The sequence below is a fragment of the Ochotona princeps genome, chromosome 4 (genome assembly GCF_030435755.1).
Source record: "Ochotona princeps isolate mOchPri1 chromosome 4, mOchPri1.hap1, whole genome shotgun sequence".
In the NCBI taxonomy this organism is placed as follows: Eukaryota; Metazoa; Chordata; class Mammalia; order Lagomorpha; family Ochotonidae; genus Ochotona; species Ochotona princeps.
In genome coordinates this window covers 78,759,949-78,773,650 of record NC_080835.1, presented here as the reverse complement: position 1 = coordinate 78,773,650, position 13,702 = coordinate 78,759,949, and positions in this window count along the sequence as shown.

Below are 13,702 nucleotides of genomic sequence, written 5' to 3'. Positions count from 1 at the left end.
CCTAACAAAGAATCGACACCTACTAAAATTCACTGCAGTGTCAGTTTACCCGTGCTGTCTCATTCTCTGTTTATTAACAGGACTTTCAATACTTAATGCTCCCCAGTTTTTCTTTTTATATATTTTATTTGAAAGGCAAAGTTACACAGAAGGGACAGAGAAACAGATCTTCTGCCCAAATTGCCACAATGACTGTGGCTGGGCCAAGCTGAACCAAGAGCCTGCAATCCAGATATTTGGGCCATCTTCCTCTGGTTTCCCAGGTGCATTAGCAAGGAGCTGGGTTGGAAGTGCAACAGCCAGGACTTGAACCAGTATTCAGATTGGATACCTGCGTCAGAGGTGGCGGCTTAATAGTTCCATCTTGTCACATACCTGTGTACCCAATTTCATCATGTTTCAATGCTGACCCCTCTGGTTTTCCTCATAATGAAAGCTTTGGGGAAGGAACCTGGGTTGTGTTCATGTATGCCCCATTCCGAACTCCTGCATGTGTAAGCAGTGGGTGTCCCATTGGTAACCTGTCAGGGAACCTCTTTTGCTGGGCACTGGGTGGCTGATGAGCCACTTTCAATACTTGCCTTCACAACCAGGCTGTGTCCACTTAGGTCTTTTAGGGGAGGAGAGGAGAGGAGAAATTAGGCAAATGTAATCTGAAAAGATAAATAGCCCAGTGAAGGGAACTACAAAAACCTGCGAAAGAGTAGAGGAAAGAAGCAGAATTGTGGGAACCAGGAGAAGTGGTCTTAGGGGTAACAGGCATGAGACAGGGGAAGAATACTGGTTACTATCTCAGCACTCCAAGGCAGCTCTGGGGTGACCTGGAGCTAGTCCACAGCTTTCCACCCCTCGAAGTGGCTCTGCCTGCCCATAGTTTGGCACCAAGAGGGCCGTGGTCCACATGGCTCAGAAGAGACATCCCAGGTATCCTTCATGAAGCTTATCTGAGTGAGGCTGAGGCCAGAGATAATGTCCGGACATAGTCCCTGCTGAGCTTGCTGGGGAGCCGGAAGCCTCGCTGTCTTTCTGCTCAGTCCGCCTTGGCCTGTGGCCAGAGCCCAGTGGGCTCAGCAGGGAGCTCAGAAATGCCATTCTGAGACTAGAAGGTAAGAATGCAGCAATGGGCTAGGCACTCGACTGTGTGCCTTGTTCAGAACCATGTGTGTTTATGTGGACGATAAAGCTTCCAGGAACAGCACAGATGTAGAATATATTGACAGATGAACCGCTTTTTTCTAGAAACCTGGGGTTTGCTTGAAATCAGCCAGGGAATCAGGAGAGGTTATGAAATGAAGCAGTGATCCCTAGAAGCTGAGACTGAAACTGAGTAATGGGTATGTGGAGATGAGATTCTTACCCAATGGTTGGGTGGACCATTTGGGTCAGTAGGCACAAACTACTCAGCAGGTAGAAGGTGATCGGATACACTTGACCCAGAGAAGGTAAGTAAATTACTGAGGGGGAAGGAGGAGGTGGTACAGACCTGTCTAATCTGCAGGCTGTTTGCTCTGATTCTCAAGCCGTTAACCACTCTCCTGCTCAGTCGCCACCTATAGCATGCCCAGTGGCTGCCTGGTGCCACCACCTGTGGGAAGTATTTGATGTGGGTTGTCATATTTCATGATTACCACAGCCCTGGGATGCAGGTCCTTTTAGGAGGGTCATTGATGGAGAAGGAGCCCGAACACTGAGGATTTAAATAGTTTTCCCAGGAGAAACAAAAACAAAAACCTCAGTCGGGTGGAGCCAGGAATACAGTCATTGTGCTGACTTGAGGGCATTCCCCCAGCTGGGACCCGGCCCAGCATCATCTCAGGCCACAGCCTCACGCAGATAAACCTAATCAAGGACACCTGGGATGCCTGGAGGCCAGTAGGACTGACTGTCCCTGTTGCACCCTGGCCCCAGGCCTAGCTCTGTGCATGTAGCACACTGCAACTGCCCAGCAGACCCCAGAATGCTTCTGCAGACATGTTCTAAGGCACCCAGGTCTCCTCCAAGTAACAGCTTGGCAGCTGCATGGGCAGGCCTGTCACCTCGGGCCATCATTTAGGCTGACTTGTCCAAAATTCTTAGCATTCCAAGTCTGCAGTAAGTCTGTATTGCCTGGGCTCCACGGTGAGCTGAACACCATGCTGAGGATTTGTTCTCTGTTTTCACCTGGACACCTGGCTGTGGTGACACTCATGGGCTACTGAAGGCTCCTGTCCTGGGTGGGTATGTGGTTATGCCCCTGCTTGAGCTGCTGCTGTTCCATGTTGGAGGGCTTGGGTTTGAGTCCTGGTTTTGTTTTCTACTCTGGTTTCCTGCTAATGAGCGTGCATGCTGGGAGGCAAGAGGTCCACATGAGAGACCTGGACTGAGTTCCAGGGTTTTGGTTTCAGTCTGACCCAAGCCTGTTGTGGGCATTTGGAGAGTGAATCAGTAGATGAAGCCCTCTTTCTCTCTCTCTGCCTTTTTATAAAATAAAATAATAAAATAAAATAAAATTTAGTAGATTAAAAGTTTTGAAGTTCCTTTGCTTTTTGTCTCGGAGCTCACTTTGCTACTTAAGCAATTGACTCTAAATAGGTTGGATCAAAATACAGATAAATAAATAGTCCTCATGCAAAAGGAAATACAGCTGTACTGGCGCTTCCTAGTTTTCTCTTTAGATAATATTTGTTCTTACAGGGGATTCCAATCCTAGAACTTCCCTTGTGATTATTCCAAGGCAAGTCTCAAGAGATTTGGTGTTAGAGAGCTTTGTGGGTGTATTGATGTGGGGGAAGGGCCGCCAGTGCTTCTCCATCTTCAATCTGTATTACCTGGTTGCACAGAGTATTATTGAGCCAGGGCATCAGGTCAAACCACCTCTGGCATCCCAGAAATCGCCTCTCCTCCCTCAACCCCGCCTGTGACAATGAGCTGCAGACTGTGATGAGCAGGCCAGTACCCCTCGACTTTCTCCTGGCACAGCACACTGCTGAGTCTCCCCCTTGGCATGGATTGGGAATCCATCTTCCTCCAAAGGAAAGCCCACTTACTGGGGCTGTGCTGCAGGGCATGCAGAGGTGTCCCGATGTCCAGTCTGCACCCCAAAGCCCTGTAAGGCTGGGGATGGTTAGGTTCGTGTGAAGACTGGTTGCTGAAATTCCTGTTTCACGAAACCCTTTGTTTCATCCCTGAAATGTTTCCTCCTGCTGCCTTTGATCACGTTGTGCTGAGACATGTCTGTAAGCTCAGTGTATCAGTTAAAAGAAAGGCAAAGGAGAAGCCTTGTGATTGAAAGTGCTGATCCTCCACTAGGGTGGCTCTCAGCTGCAAGAAGACGTTTGACCACACTCATTGACGTAATGAGCAGTTGGCTACCCTCATGGACAAAAGCCTCAGTGATTAAGCACAAAGGTCTACTTCCATTTACATTAAGTACACTGTGGGTTTGGCTGCCAACTTCGATTCTATGACAAACCATTTGGGACACAGGCCTCCGAGCTCTGCTGCGGGGAAAAAACGTGGATGGGGCACTTGGCTCCTAACCCATTAGCCAGAAATAGATACATGATCCCAGCTGACTTCGAGGAGGGTTGGAAAATAGGATATTTTGGTGAGACTGACTTCTCTGCCACAATAACTGTCCCAGTGCCACAGCTTCCTGTGTCTGCTAGCAAGTCACTGATAGAAATGTTGACTAAGTGAAAGCCAGGACAAGTGTTCTCAATACCCCATCAAGTATGCTCTTTCAGGCTTTTTAAAAAAGAGATTTTATTTTTAATTGAAAGGCAAAGTTACAGAGGGACACAGAGAGACACACAGAGACAGGAGAGAGAGAGGCCTCTGAAACTAGGAGCCAGGAGCTTATTTCAGGTCTCCCATTTGGGTGCAGAGGTCCAAGGACTTAAGTCATCTTCCATTGCTTTTCCAGCTCATAAACAGGGAGCTGGATCTGAAGTGGAGCCTCTGGTTACTCAAGCTGGTGCCCATAAGGGATGCCAGTGACACAGGTGGATCCTTAGCTTACTACACCACTGTGCTGGCTGACGCTTTTTGTTTTTTTCAGAGAGAACCGCTATCCATGTTCAAGTTATTGATTTATTCTATTTATTTGCAAGGCAGGGTTACACAGGAGGAGAGAAAGTGAGGCCTTCCACTGTGACCTAAGTGGTCACGATAACTGGGCTGTTAAGACTGAAGCAGGAGCCTGGAACTCTCTCCAGGCCTCCCATGTGGGTACAGGCACCAAAGCACTTGAGCCATCTGCCGCTGCTTTCCCAGGCACATTAACAAAGAGCTGAATCAGAAGTGGAGCAGGGACTCAAGCTAGCGTTCAAAAGAGATGTTCGTTTTTCAACCGGCAGCCTAACCTGATCTACACAACACCTGCCCCAGGAGGTTATTCTGCACAGCGTTTACAACAAGAGACAGGCTTTCCTTTGGTCAGTAACTGGGAACATTACTAGAAACAAGAACCATAAAAATAATTGAAGAGTTCTCTCTCCCTCTCTACCTTTTCCCTCTGTCCCTTCGCTTCCCTTCCCTTCCTTTTTTCTTTCCTTCTCCCTTCCCTTCCTCCCTTCTTTTTTCTTCTTCTTTCTTTCATGGCTATAGTTTATTTGTTCAGTTCTTTCTTCTGTTGAGATACAGTTTAAGTCCCAGAGAAAGGGTGCATGTTGCTTTCCTGTTGTTCTCTTCCTAGTGGAAGTAAGGCAGAGTGTAGCTACGCAGAAATCCTCAGGTTGTGAAGAAGCTGCTGAAAAATAAGAATTCTGTCCTGTGGACAATTCCAATGGTTCCCATGGCTGATCCAGAGATTGTGAGATTGAATCTGTTTACAGAAAACAGTATAAGCAGGGAAAGCCAAAAATTTTTCCATAGCTTGGGAAACAAGTAGAGATATGTAGACTTTCAACTATTGTTGGACAATGCTGTGTTGTACGTAAGAGAGAAGTGTGAGGAGCCCACTCTTCTAAGGTATACCAAAACCTTGGAGGGATCAAAGTTAAGGAGAGGTATGATCATTATGCTTGTTAAAAAGAGAAAAATGAAAGATTTGTTCATTTAAAAGTATTTATTTTTATTGAAAGGCAGATTTACAGAGAGAAGGAGAGACAGAAAGATCTTCTGCCACTAATTCACTCCACAGGTGACCACAATGGTCAGAGCTGAGCTAATCCAAAGGCAGGAACTAGGAGCTTCTTCTAAGTTTTCCACATGGATACAATGTCCCAAGGCTTTGGGCCAGCCTCTACTGCTTTCTCAGGCCACAAGCAGGGAGCTGGATGGGAAGTAGAGCATCAGGAACATGAACTGGCACCCACATTGGATCCCAGTGTATGCTGGGTTAGTATTTAGCCATTGGACCATTGCGCTGGACATTGGTCATTTTACTTGACAGTGAAAAAAAAAGAGGGGAGGGGGTGAGGGAGGGAGACAGAGAGCTTTCATCTGCTGGATCACACCCCAAATGTTTGCTATGGCCAGAGTTGGGCTAGTCTGAAACTGGGAGTGATGGACCCATGGATTTGGGCCATCCTCCACTGCCCACAGGGAGCTGGATTAGAAGAGGATTAGTTTGCAATGTCATGGTGCTGATCCCTGGAGCACTTACATTTAAACAGGAGAACAGGAAAACAGAAGCAGTGGGAGAGGGAGTAACGAGAAAGAGGAAGAGAGAAAGCAGAAAGAAAGAAAGCAAACAGGAAAGGAGACCAAGACTTTCCTAACTCAGAGTTGGCTGCCTTCCAAAGCTGGGTAGCTTATAAGGTGATTAAATACATGTGGATTACTAATTGCTAGAAAAATGAGTTGGATTCCAAAGTTATTGAGCCTTGTATCCTGTGGAGTATGATGAGTAGATTTAAAAAAAAATTTTTTTTGTTTTGATCTGATCCCACTAAATATAAGGAGACATATCTGAGGTGGCTTCTATGGGGAGACAGACTTATATCTCATGGAAGGAAACTTCTGTTTGTGACCTGGATGTAACCAGATGCCTTTTAGCTTCTGCGATCTAGATAGTATCTTTCCTGAACCATTAATTCCACTGCCAAAGTTTCACTAAATTTGTAGGGACTCATTTTCCTACAAGCTTTCCACTATTTGTGCCACACAACTTGTGCTGGAACTTAATATGCTGATTGAAATATGAAATTTGTCATTTTTCATACTTTTAAAACAAATACAACCCCAACATGCTTATCAGCATGCATTCATGACTGTGACTTTGCTGAGGGGCTAGGATTGCAGTGAGTATGCACGAAGAAACATCGAAAAAATCAATTTTATGGATTTTTGTCCCAATTCCATGGATTAAGAGACAGTGTTGTTAAGATGAAAGTTGTTTCTTAATGTATTCATGGATTCAACACCTTCCCAGTCAAAATTTCCGATTTCTTTGTAGCAATTGATGAATTTATTCTGTAAACACATAGAAATGCACAGAATTTAAAATAACCCAAACAATGTGAAGAAGAATAAAGCTTGAGGATGGTTAGTACCTTAGTTTAAGGTTACTATGGGGTCTGGCACAATGGCTCAGTGACTAAATCCTTGCCCAGTACACACCAAGATCCCATATGGGCACAGGTTTGGGTTCCAGCTGCTCTATTTCCCACCCAGCTCCCTGCTTGTGGCTTGAGAAAGCAGTGGAGAACTGCCCAGTTTTGGGACCCTGCACCCGCGTGGGAAACTGAAGAGGCTCCTGGCTTTGAATTTTGGATCAGCTCAGATCTGGCCATTGTGGCCACCTGTGGAGTAAACTAGCAGAATGAAGTTCTGTCTCTCCTTCTCTTTATAGATCTGCCTTTCCTATTAAAAAAAAAAGAAGAAAGACTTATTATGAATCTAAAGTAATCAAGACAATGTGGGGTGGCATTGTGGCACAGCAGGTAAAGCTGTTGCTTATGGCTGCCCTTTTAAATCCTGGCTACTCCACTTCCCATCCAACTGCCCACTAATGCATCTGGGAATGTTGTGGAAAGTGGCCTAAGTCTTGACTGGGCTTTGCCACCCTTGACGGAGAATCAGATGAAACTCCAGGCTCCTGGCTTCAGTATTGCCCAGCCCAAGCCATTGTGGCCACTTGAGGAGTGAATCAGCAGATGGAGGATTGCTCTGTCTCTCTGCCTGAGTGTGTGGGTCTGTCTTTCTCTGTAAACTTACCTTTTAAATGAATCATTTTTTTAAAAAAAGTGTTATTGTTATAAAAATAAGTGTATGGAGTTCAGAGATAGAATCAGACATGTAGAAGCAATTTATTTTGAAAAAATTACAAAGGCAACTGAATGGGAGGAAGATAGTTTTTCAACAAATGGTGCTGGAATAGTTGTACTCCATGTGCAAAAACATAACTTTTTATGTACGATTGGCTGATGTGCAAAAATGTAGTAAAACCTGAATCAGACCTAAATGTAAAATCTATAACACCAGAAAGAAAAGATAGAGGTGGTCTTTATGTTCTTGAGTTAGGTCAAGATTTTTGAGCTATGACACCAAAAGCACAATTGGTAAAATTAAAAAAAGTTTGGTACATTGGACTCCATCAGCGTTGGTAGCTTCTTTTCACAGCACACTGTTAAAAGAATGAAAAGTCAAACAACAGATGTTTGCAAGGAGATATTTGCATATTACATATCTGAACATGTATCTAAATATACTAACTCTCAAAACTCAATATGAAAAAATGTGAAAAAAATTTTCATGCACACTTCATCAAGAAAGACATATGGATGGTAAATAATTGTGCAAGAAGATGCTAGACATCATTTGTCACCAAGAACGTGTAAATTAAAAATCAGTACAGGGCCCGGCGCCGTGGCCTAGCGGCTAAAGTCCTCACCTTGAAAGCCCCGGGATCCCATATGGGCTGGTTCTAATCCTGGCAGCTCCACTTCCCATCCAGCTCCCTGCTTGTGGCCTGGGGAAGCCGTTGAGGACGGCCCAAAGCTTTGGGACCCTGCACCCGTGTGGGAGACCCGGAAGAGGTTCCAGGTTCCCGGCATCGGATTGGCGTGCACCGGCTGTTGCGGCTCACTTGGGGAGTGAATCATCGGACGGAAGATCTTCCTCTCTCTCTCCTCCTCTGTATATCTGACTTTGTAATAAAATAAATAAATCTTTAAAAAAAAATCAGTACAATGCTGCTCAATGTCTAAAAGTGATAAGGAGAATTGCAAGTGTTGGTGAGGACATGGAGCAGCTAAGACGAGTATTCTGGGAAACAGTGTCTTAAAACAAGAGGGAGGTTGTTGGGCCCGGCGCGATAGCATAGCGGTTAAAGGCCTCGCCTTGAACAGGCTGAGATCCCATATGGGTGCCGGTTCTAATCCTGGCAGCCCCGCTTCCCATCCAGCTCCCTGCTTGTGGTCTGGAAAAGCAGTCGAGGACGGCCCAAAGCTTTGGGACCCTGCACCCGCGTGGGAGACCCGGAGGAGGCTCCTGTTTCCTGGCTTTAGATAGGCTCAGCTCCAGTCATTTCAGTCACTTGGGGAGTGAACCATTGGACGGAAGATCTTCCTCTCTGTCTCTCCTCCTCCTTTCCAATGAAAATAAATAAATCTTAAAAAAACAAGAGTAAGGTTGTTGGGCGCTGAGACTGACATCCTTGCCCAGGTCTGAAAGCCCAGGTTCTTGTCTCCTATTGTTGCAGGAAAGAGAAAGGTGGTTGCAGTTCCTGTCTGATGTTCATGCACAGACAGGGACAGGGAAGAAAACAATTTTTTAGATGGGAATTTTCTTGCCACAGCAGTCAGGAGGAACACCCAGAGAAACTTGCCAGTGTTGGGTCTTTGATGTAGAACTTGGGAGAGCAGCGGAATAGCAGCTAACAATCAGAGGGCTGGGACAAACCCCAGAGGGCCAGAACTGTAATTCTGTCTAGCCTGTTCCGTGATAAAACCAAAAACCCGTCAGAAAGGGTGGGGTTGTTAGAAACTCCCCAGAGGAGTGGGGTCAACCACAGCAGCTTCTGGGGAGAAACAGGCATTTTGTCTTAAAGGGACTCTGCCCATTTTCTCATTCCAACAGGCTTTGAACCACACCATTAGCCCATCTACCTCCTCACAATGCAGGTTGACTCCAGTTTCCTGTTAATGCAAACCCTGTGGAGAAATGCTCATGATGGTGACTTACATGACTGAACTCCTGCCACCCAAAGGAGGGAATGGAATTAAATTCATGGCTCCTGTTTCTGGCCCAGTCGCCTGGTCCCAAATGTTCAATGCAACACGGAGTGAAGTAAATCGATGACTGGAAGGGCCCTCTTTCTTTTTCTCCCTGCCGCTCAAATAATGTATTTTTTCTTTTTTTAAATTGAAATGTAAATGTAAACTTGGAAAATACTTCAAAAGTTTGTGGGAAATGGGGTTAAAAGATCAGTGTACTTAGAAGAAGAAAAATTGAAAAAAATTTTTTTTTTTTTGTCCCTGAATTCTGAACTAGTGTCTCCAACTCAGACTTGGGCCCCACCATCCATTCTTGAATCAGACATCTTCTGGAGTCAAGATTGCACAGATTGCAAAGCTCTGCCTGGCCACATTCTAGCTTGGACAAATCACTTAGCATCTCTCTACTTAGGTTTCCTTATCTGTAAATGGGTGGTGAGATTAAACATGGGGAGTTCTTTGGGGATAACATTTGCTGTTAATTATTCAATACAGGTTAGTTGTTAATACTGTTTCTATGACAGCTTCTTTCTGAGAAGGATTTATGACCTTGGCAAAGGCTTCAAGTAAATGTTATGGACCATCCAGTTGGCATAATGCTATATATCTTAAAAAACCTCATGCTTCCTATGCGTTTATAATATTTTGAAGAAATGTTTTGGTGAAAATAAAACCACACATGATTGCTTCTCAACTACACTCAAAAGTCTAAACAAAAATAATGTACAGAAACTGAAGGGAATTGTACCAAAATGCTAACAGTGTTTATTGTTTGTTGTTGTTTTTCCAAAGACTTTTGTATTTGAGAGTCAGAGTTTAGAGAGAGGGAGAGACTGTTTTAGCTGCTGGTTCATCCCCCAAAGGTTCACCAGTGTTGGGGCTGGACCAAACAAGCTATCCAGTTCCCCCATGTGAGCGGCAGGGGCCCAGCACTTGGACTATCCTCTGCTTTCCCAGCCAAATGAGTATGGAACTTGATGGAAAGTGGAGCAGCTAGGATGGAAATCAGTGTCCATAGGGGAATGCCTGTATGACAGGCAGTGACTTAACCCATTGCACCACAATGCCAGCCCCCTGTTAACTTTCATAAGGAAAAAAAATCGTATCTCCTTACCAATAGTCTTCTAATTCCTAGTACATTGCTCTGCAGGGCAGCCGTGCACTTTTTCTGTTTTTTGTTAGTTAACCTCTTGCCTGGCCTAGCCTTTAGCAAGAGACGCACAGCACGATCCAGGGCGAAGAAGTATGTTTGCCGGGGAGAGGAGAAGATAAAAGAGAAGATAAAAGAGGAGGAGGATGCTGTTAGGAATATGGGAAATGCCAAGGAGAATGTTGCTTTCTCATTGTACCCAGAGCCAGGCGCATTCACACCCTTGCCCCAGCACATCACAATGGTGCCACTTGATGCAGAGGCCCGGAAGGGGGAAGCCCAGTTAGGTCTATGGTGCCTGCTCACACATTTCCCTTTGGCCTGAAGCCTGTCCCGTGGGGAAGGCTGAGGCTCATTTGGGATGGTAACTGCTCGTGGTGGAATTCCTGTATGCTGTGCCAGTCATTTCCTGGTCTTTCCTCTGAAGCAGAAATTCAGTTTTCATCATTTGGACAATATTTTGATGCTGGTTCCTGCTTTATTTATGCATTTTTAGTTGCAGGGAAAAGACACCCTTCTTCTTTCTTGATCTTCTCATACTCTGCCTTCGGTAGTGAGTCGTTGATTTGGCTAGTCACATGTGCCTCACGAGATGAAGCAATGCAAGGAGATGTCTTGGTTCTCGGGCACTTGATTCTTGTCAGCTGACACTTTGTTGTCTGGAGGGGCTGGGGATTATAGTTGGACATCTCTTACTCATCCTAATTTGGTCCTCAGCCCTGTGCTTGAGTTCAGCTGGGGACTGCATAGCCGACTCGTGTGCCTCCAAGGCTAGGACACTAGAGCCAGTCCCAATGTCTGTAGTCCTCTTTTTCACTTTTCCTCAAGCAATCAAGAAAATGGAGTGACCAATAGATAGACTGCCCTGTTGGAAATGTGGACCTCATCCTCATCAGTGGGACGGCTGTTAAAGGGTATTTGGGACATCTCCACAGGGTAGCCTTCCTGGAAACTGCTCAAAGAACACTAACAGCCTGCCTGGGATGCACCTGCCTGTCTGCCCATGGCAGCTCAGGCCCAGCTGCAGGAAGATGGTATTCCCAGTCATCTCACCAGGACATCTGAGACTATATATCTATATCTATATCTATATCTATATCTATATCTATATCTATATCTATATCTATATCTATATCTATATAGATATATATATATACATTTAAGATTCATTTGTTGAAATGCAGTTTTACAGAGAGGGATGGAGGGAGAAAGAGAAGGAGAGGGAGAGTGACAGATAGGTCTTCATTTACTGGTTCACTCCTGAAATAGCCACAATGACTGACTGGGCCAGGCTGAAGCCAGGGGCCAGGAGCTCCACCTAGATGTTCCATGTTTGGGCAACAGGGGTCCAAACAGTTTGGACATCTTCCTTTGCTTTCCCAGGTGCTCTAGCAAGGAGTTGGATTGGAAGCGGTGCAACCAGGCATTGTACAATGCAAAATTGCAATGGCTCTACTTAGCAACCTCTGGCAGAATCACCACACTGGTTCTAGAACCCATGGTGAGAAAGGTCAACTGGAAGCCAGTAGAGCTGCCTTTACTTAGGACAAAGTAAATAAAAAGCCAGACTGTATTTCTGATGGGATGGCAGAGATTAATGCCAGCATCCAGGACTTGAAAAGATTCAGGGGTGCTGATTTCTACCACAAACCCCATGAACTCTCCTAAGTGGTCTCTCCAGAAGACAACTGGACATCGGAGAAGGACAGCAGGTTATTGTAAGCCTGACCAAGTGATGATGACTCTAGTTGCAGCTGCTATTCCATATGTGGCTTCATTGCTTGAATCCATTACTACATGTCCCAGTAACCCACATGCCTGCGATTGGTCTGGCAGATGTCTTCTTTTTGCCTGTCCGTAGAGCCCACCAAAGTTGTTTGCTTTCAGCTGCCAAGGCCAGCAGTGCATCTTCCCTGTCCTATACATCAGGGGAATATCACCTTTCCAGCCCTATGTCACAGTTTAGTTCTTAGGGATGCTAATCAACTTTCCCCTTCATAAGACAGCGTGCTGGTCCATCGCATAGGTGACACTGCAGTGACTGGACCTGGTGAGGGTGGAGTAGGAGCTACTTGGACTCACTGGTAAAATATTTGCATTTCCGAGAGGGTGAAATAGACCTGACTAAATTTCAGCAACTTTCCCCTTGAGTGAGATTCCTGGGAGTGTAGAGATGCGGCTGTGGGGAGATATCCTTTCCGAGGCGAAGGAGAAGTAATTACAGCTGGCTCCTACTACAGCCAGGAGACACCCACAGTGCCTCCTGGCCTGTGTGAATTTCGTAGGCGGCATATTCTGTGTTACCCCAGTTCATTTACTGGGTGAATGGAAGAGCTGCTTGCTGGCCCCAGGTGGGGCTCAGAGCAGGAGGAGGCTCTGCCACACACCCAGGCTGCCATGGAAGCTATTCTGCATCTTGGGCCCTGTGATCTTGCAGGTACTAGAGAAACTGATGATTGTTAGCACATGAATGGTGTTTCTATAGAACAATAAGCTGTAAAAACAGAAGACTTCAATAAGTACTGTTATCACCAGCAGTACCATGCATTTGCTTTACTTGCAAATAATTTCTGGAATTGCTGTTTTTTAAAAGATTTTAAGAACTTTTTCTTGAAAGTCAGAGTTAGAGAGAGAGAGGAAGTGATTGAGGTCTTCCCTCCACTGGCTGCAGTGGCTTCAACAGCCAGAGTTTAGCCAGTCTGAAGCTGAGAGCCAGAAGCTTGCTTTGAGTTGCCCATGTGGATGCAGGAGCCCAAGTAGTTGGACTATCCTTTGCTGCTTCCTGAGGCTGTAGGCAAGGTGCTAGAATGGAAGTGGAGCAGCTGAGGCTAGAACTGTGGTCCATATGTGACACCAGCACTACAGGTGGAGAATTAGCCTGATAAGCTGGTCCTAAGGATAATTTCTTTAACTTGGAAATACTGCACTAGATTCTAGGGCTTGTCTGTGGCCTGGTTCTCAGCTTTCAGCCTTGAACTGCGAGATCTGGCAGCAGTTTCCTGCTTCTGAGATTTGCACTGAGTCATGCTGCTGGTGTCCCAGGTGATTTGGTGTGGGACTTGTCAGCCACCATAATCACGTGAGCCCATCTGCTAGTAAGTAAGTTTAGCCAAATAGGTGTCCTATTGGCTCCCTTTCTGGAGACTCTGATCAAGTGCTGATCTGCTCTTAGTATACTCTAAGTCTCCAAGTGGGAAGGCATGAGTTAGGTCCCTCTTGCTGGTAACAGGTGCTGCCTTCTCCTTCACTTTGGAATGAAGAGCGACAGGCTTAAGCCAAAAGGGAGGGCCTGCTGATGACCAGGCTGTGAGCGTGAGGAGCAGGAGGGAAATGCCAGGACCATTTCTGTTAGTTACTCGCTTTCATCCATAGATGTTCTCAATCCCTCCTGGATGCCCTCAGCCTTCTCAGC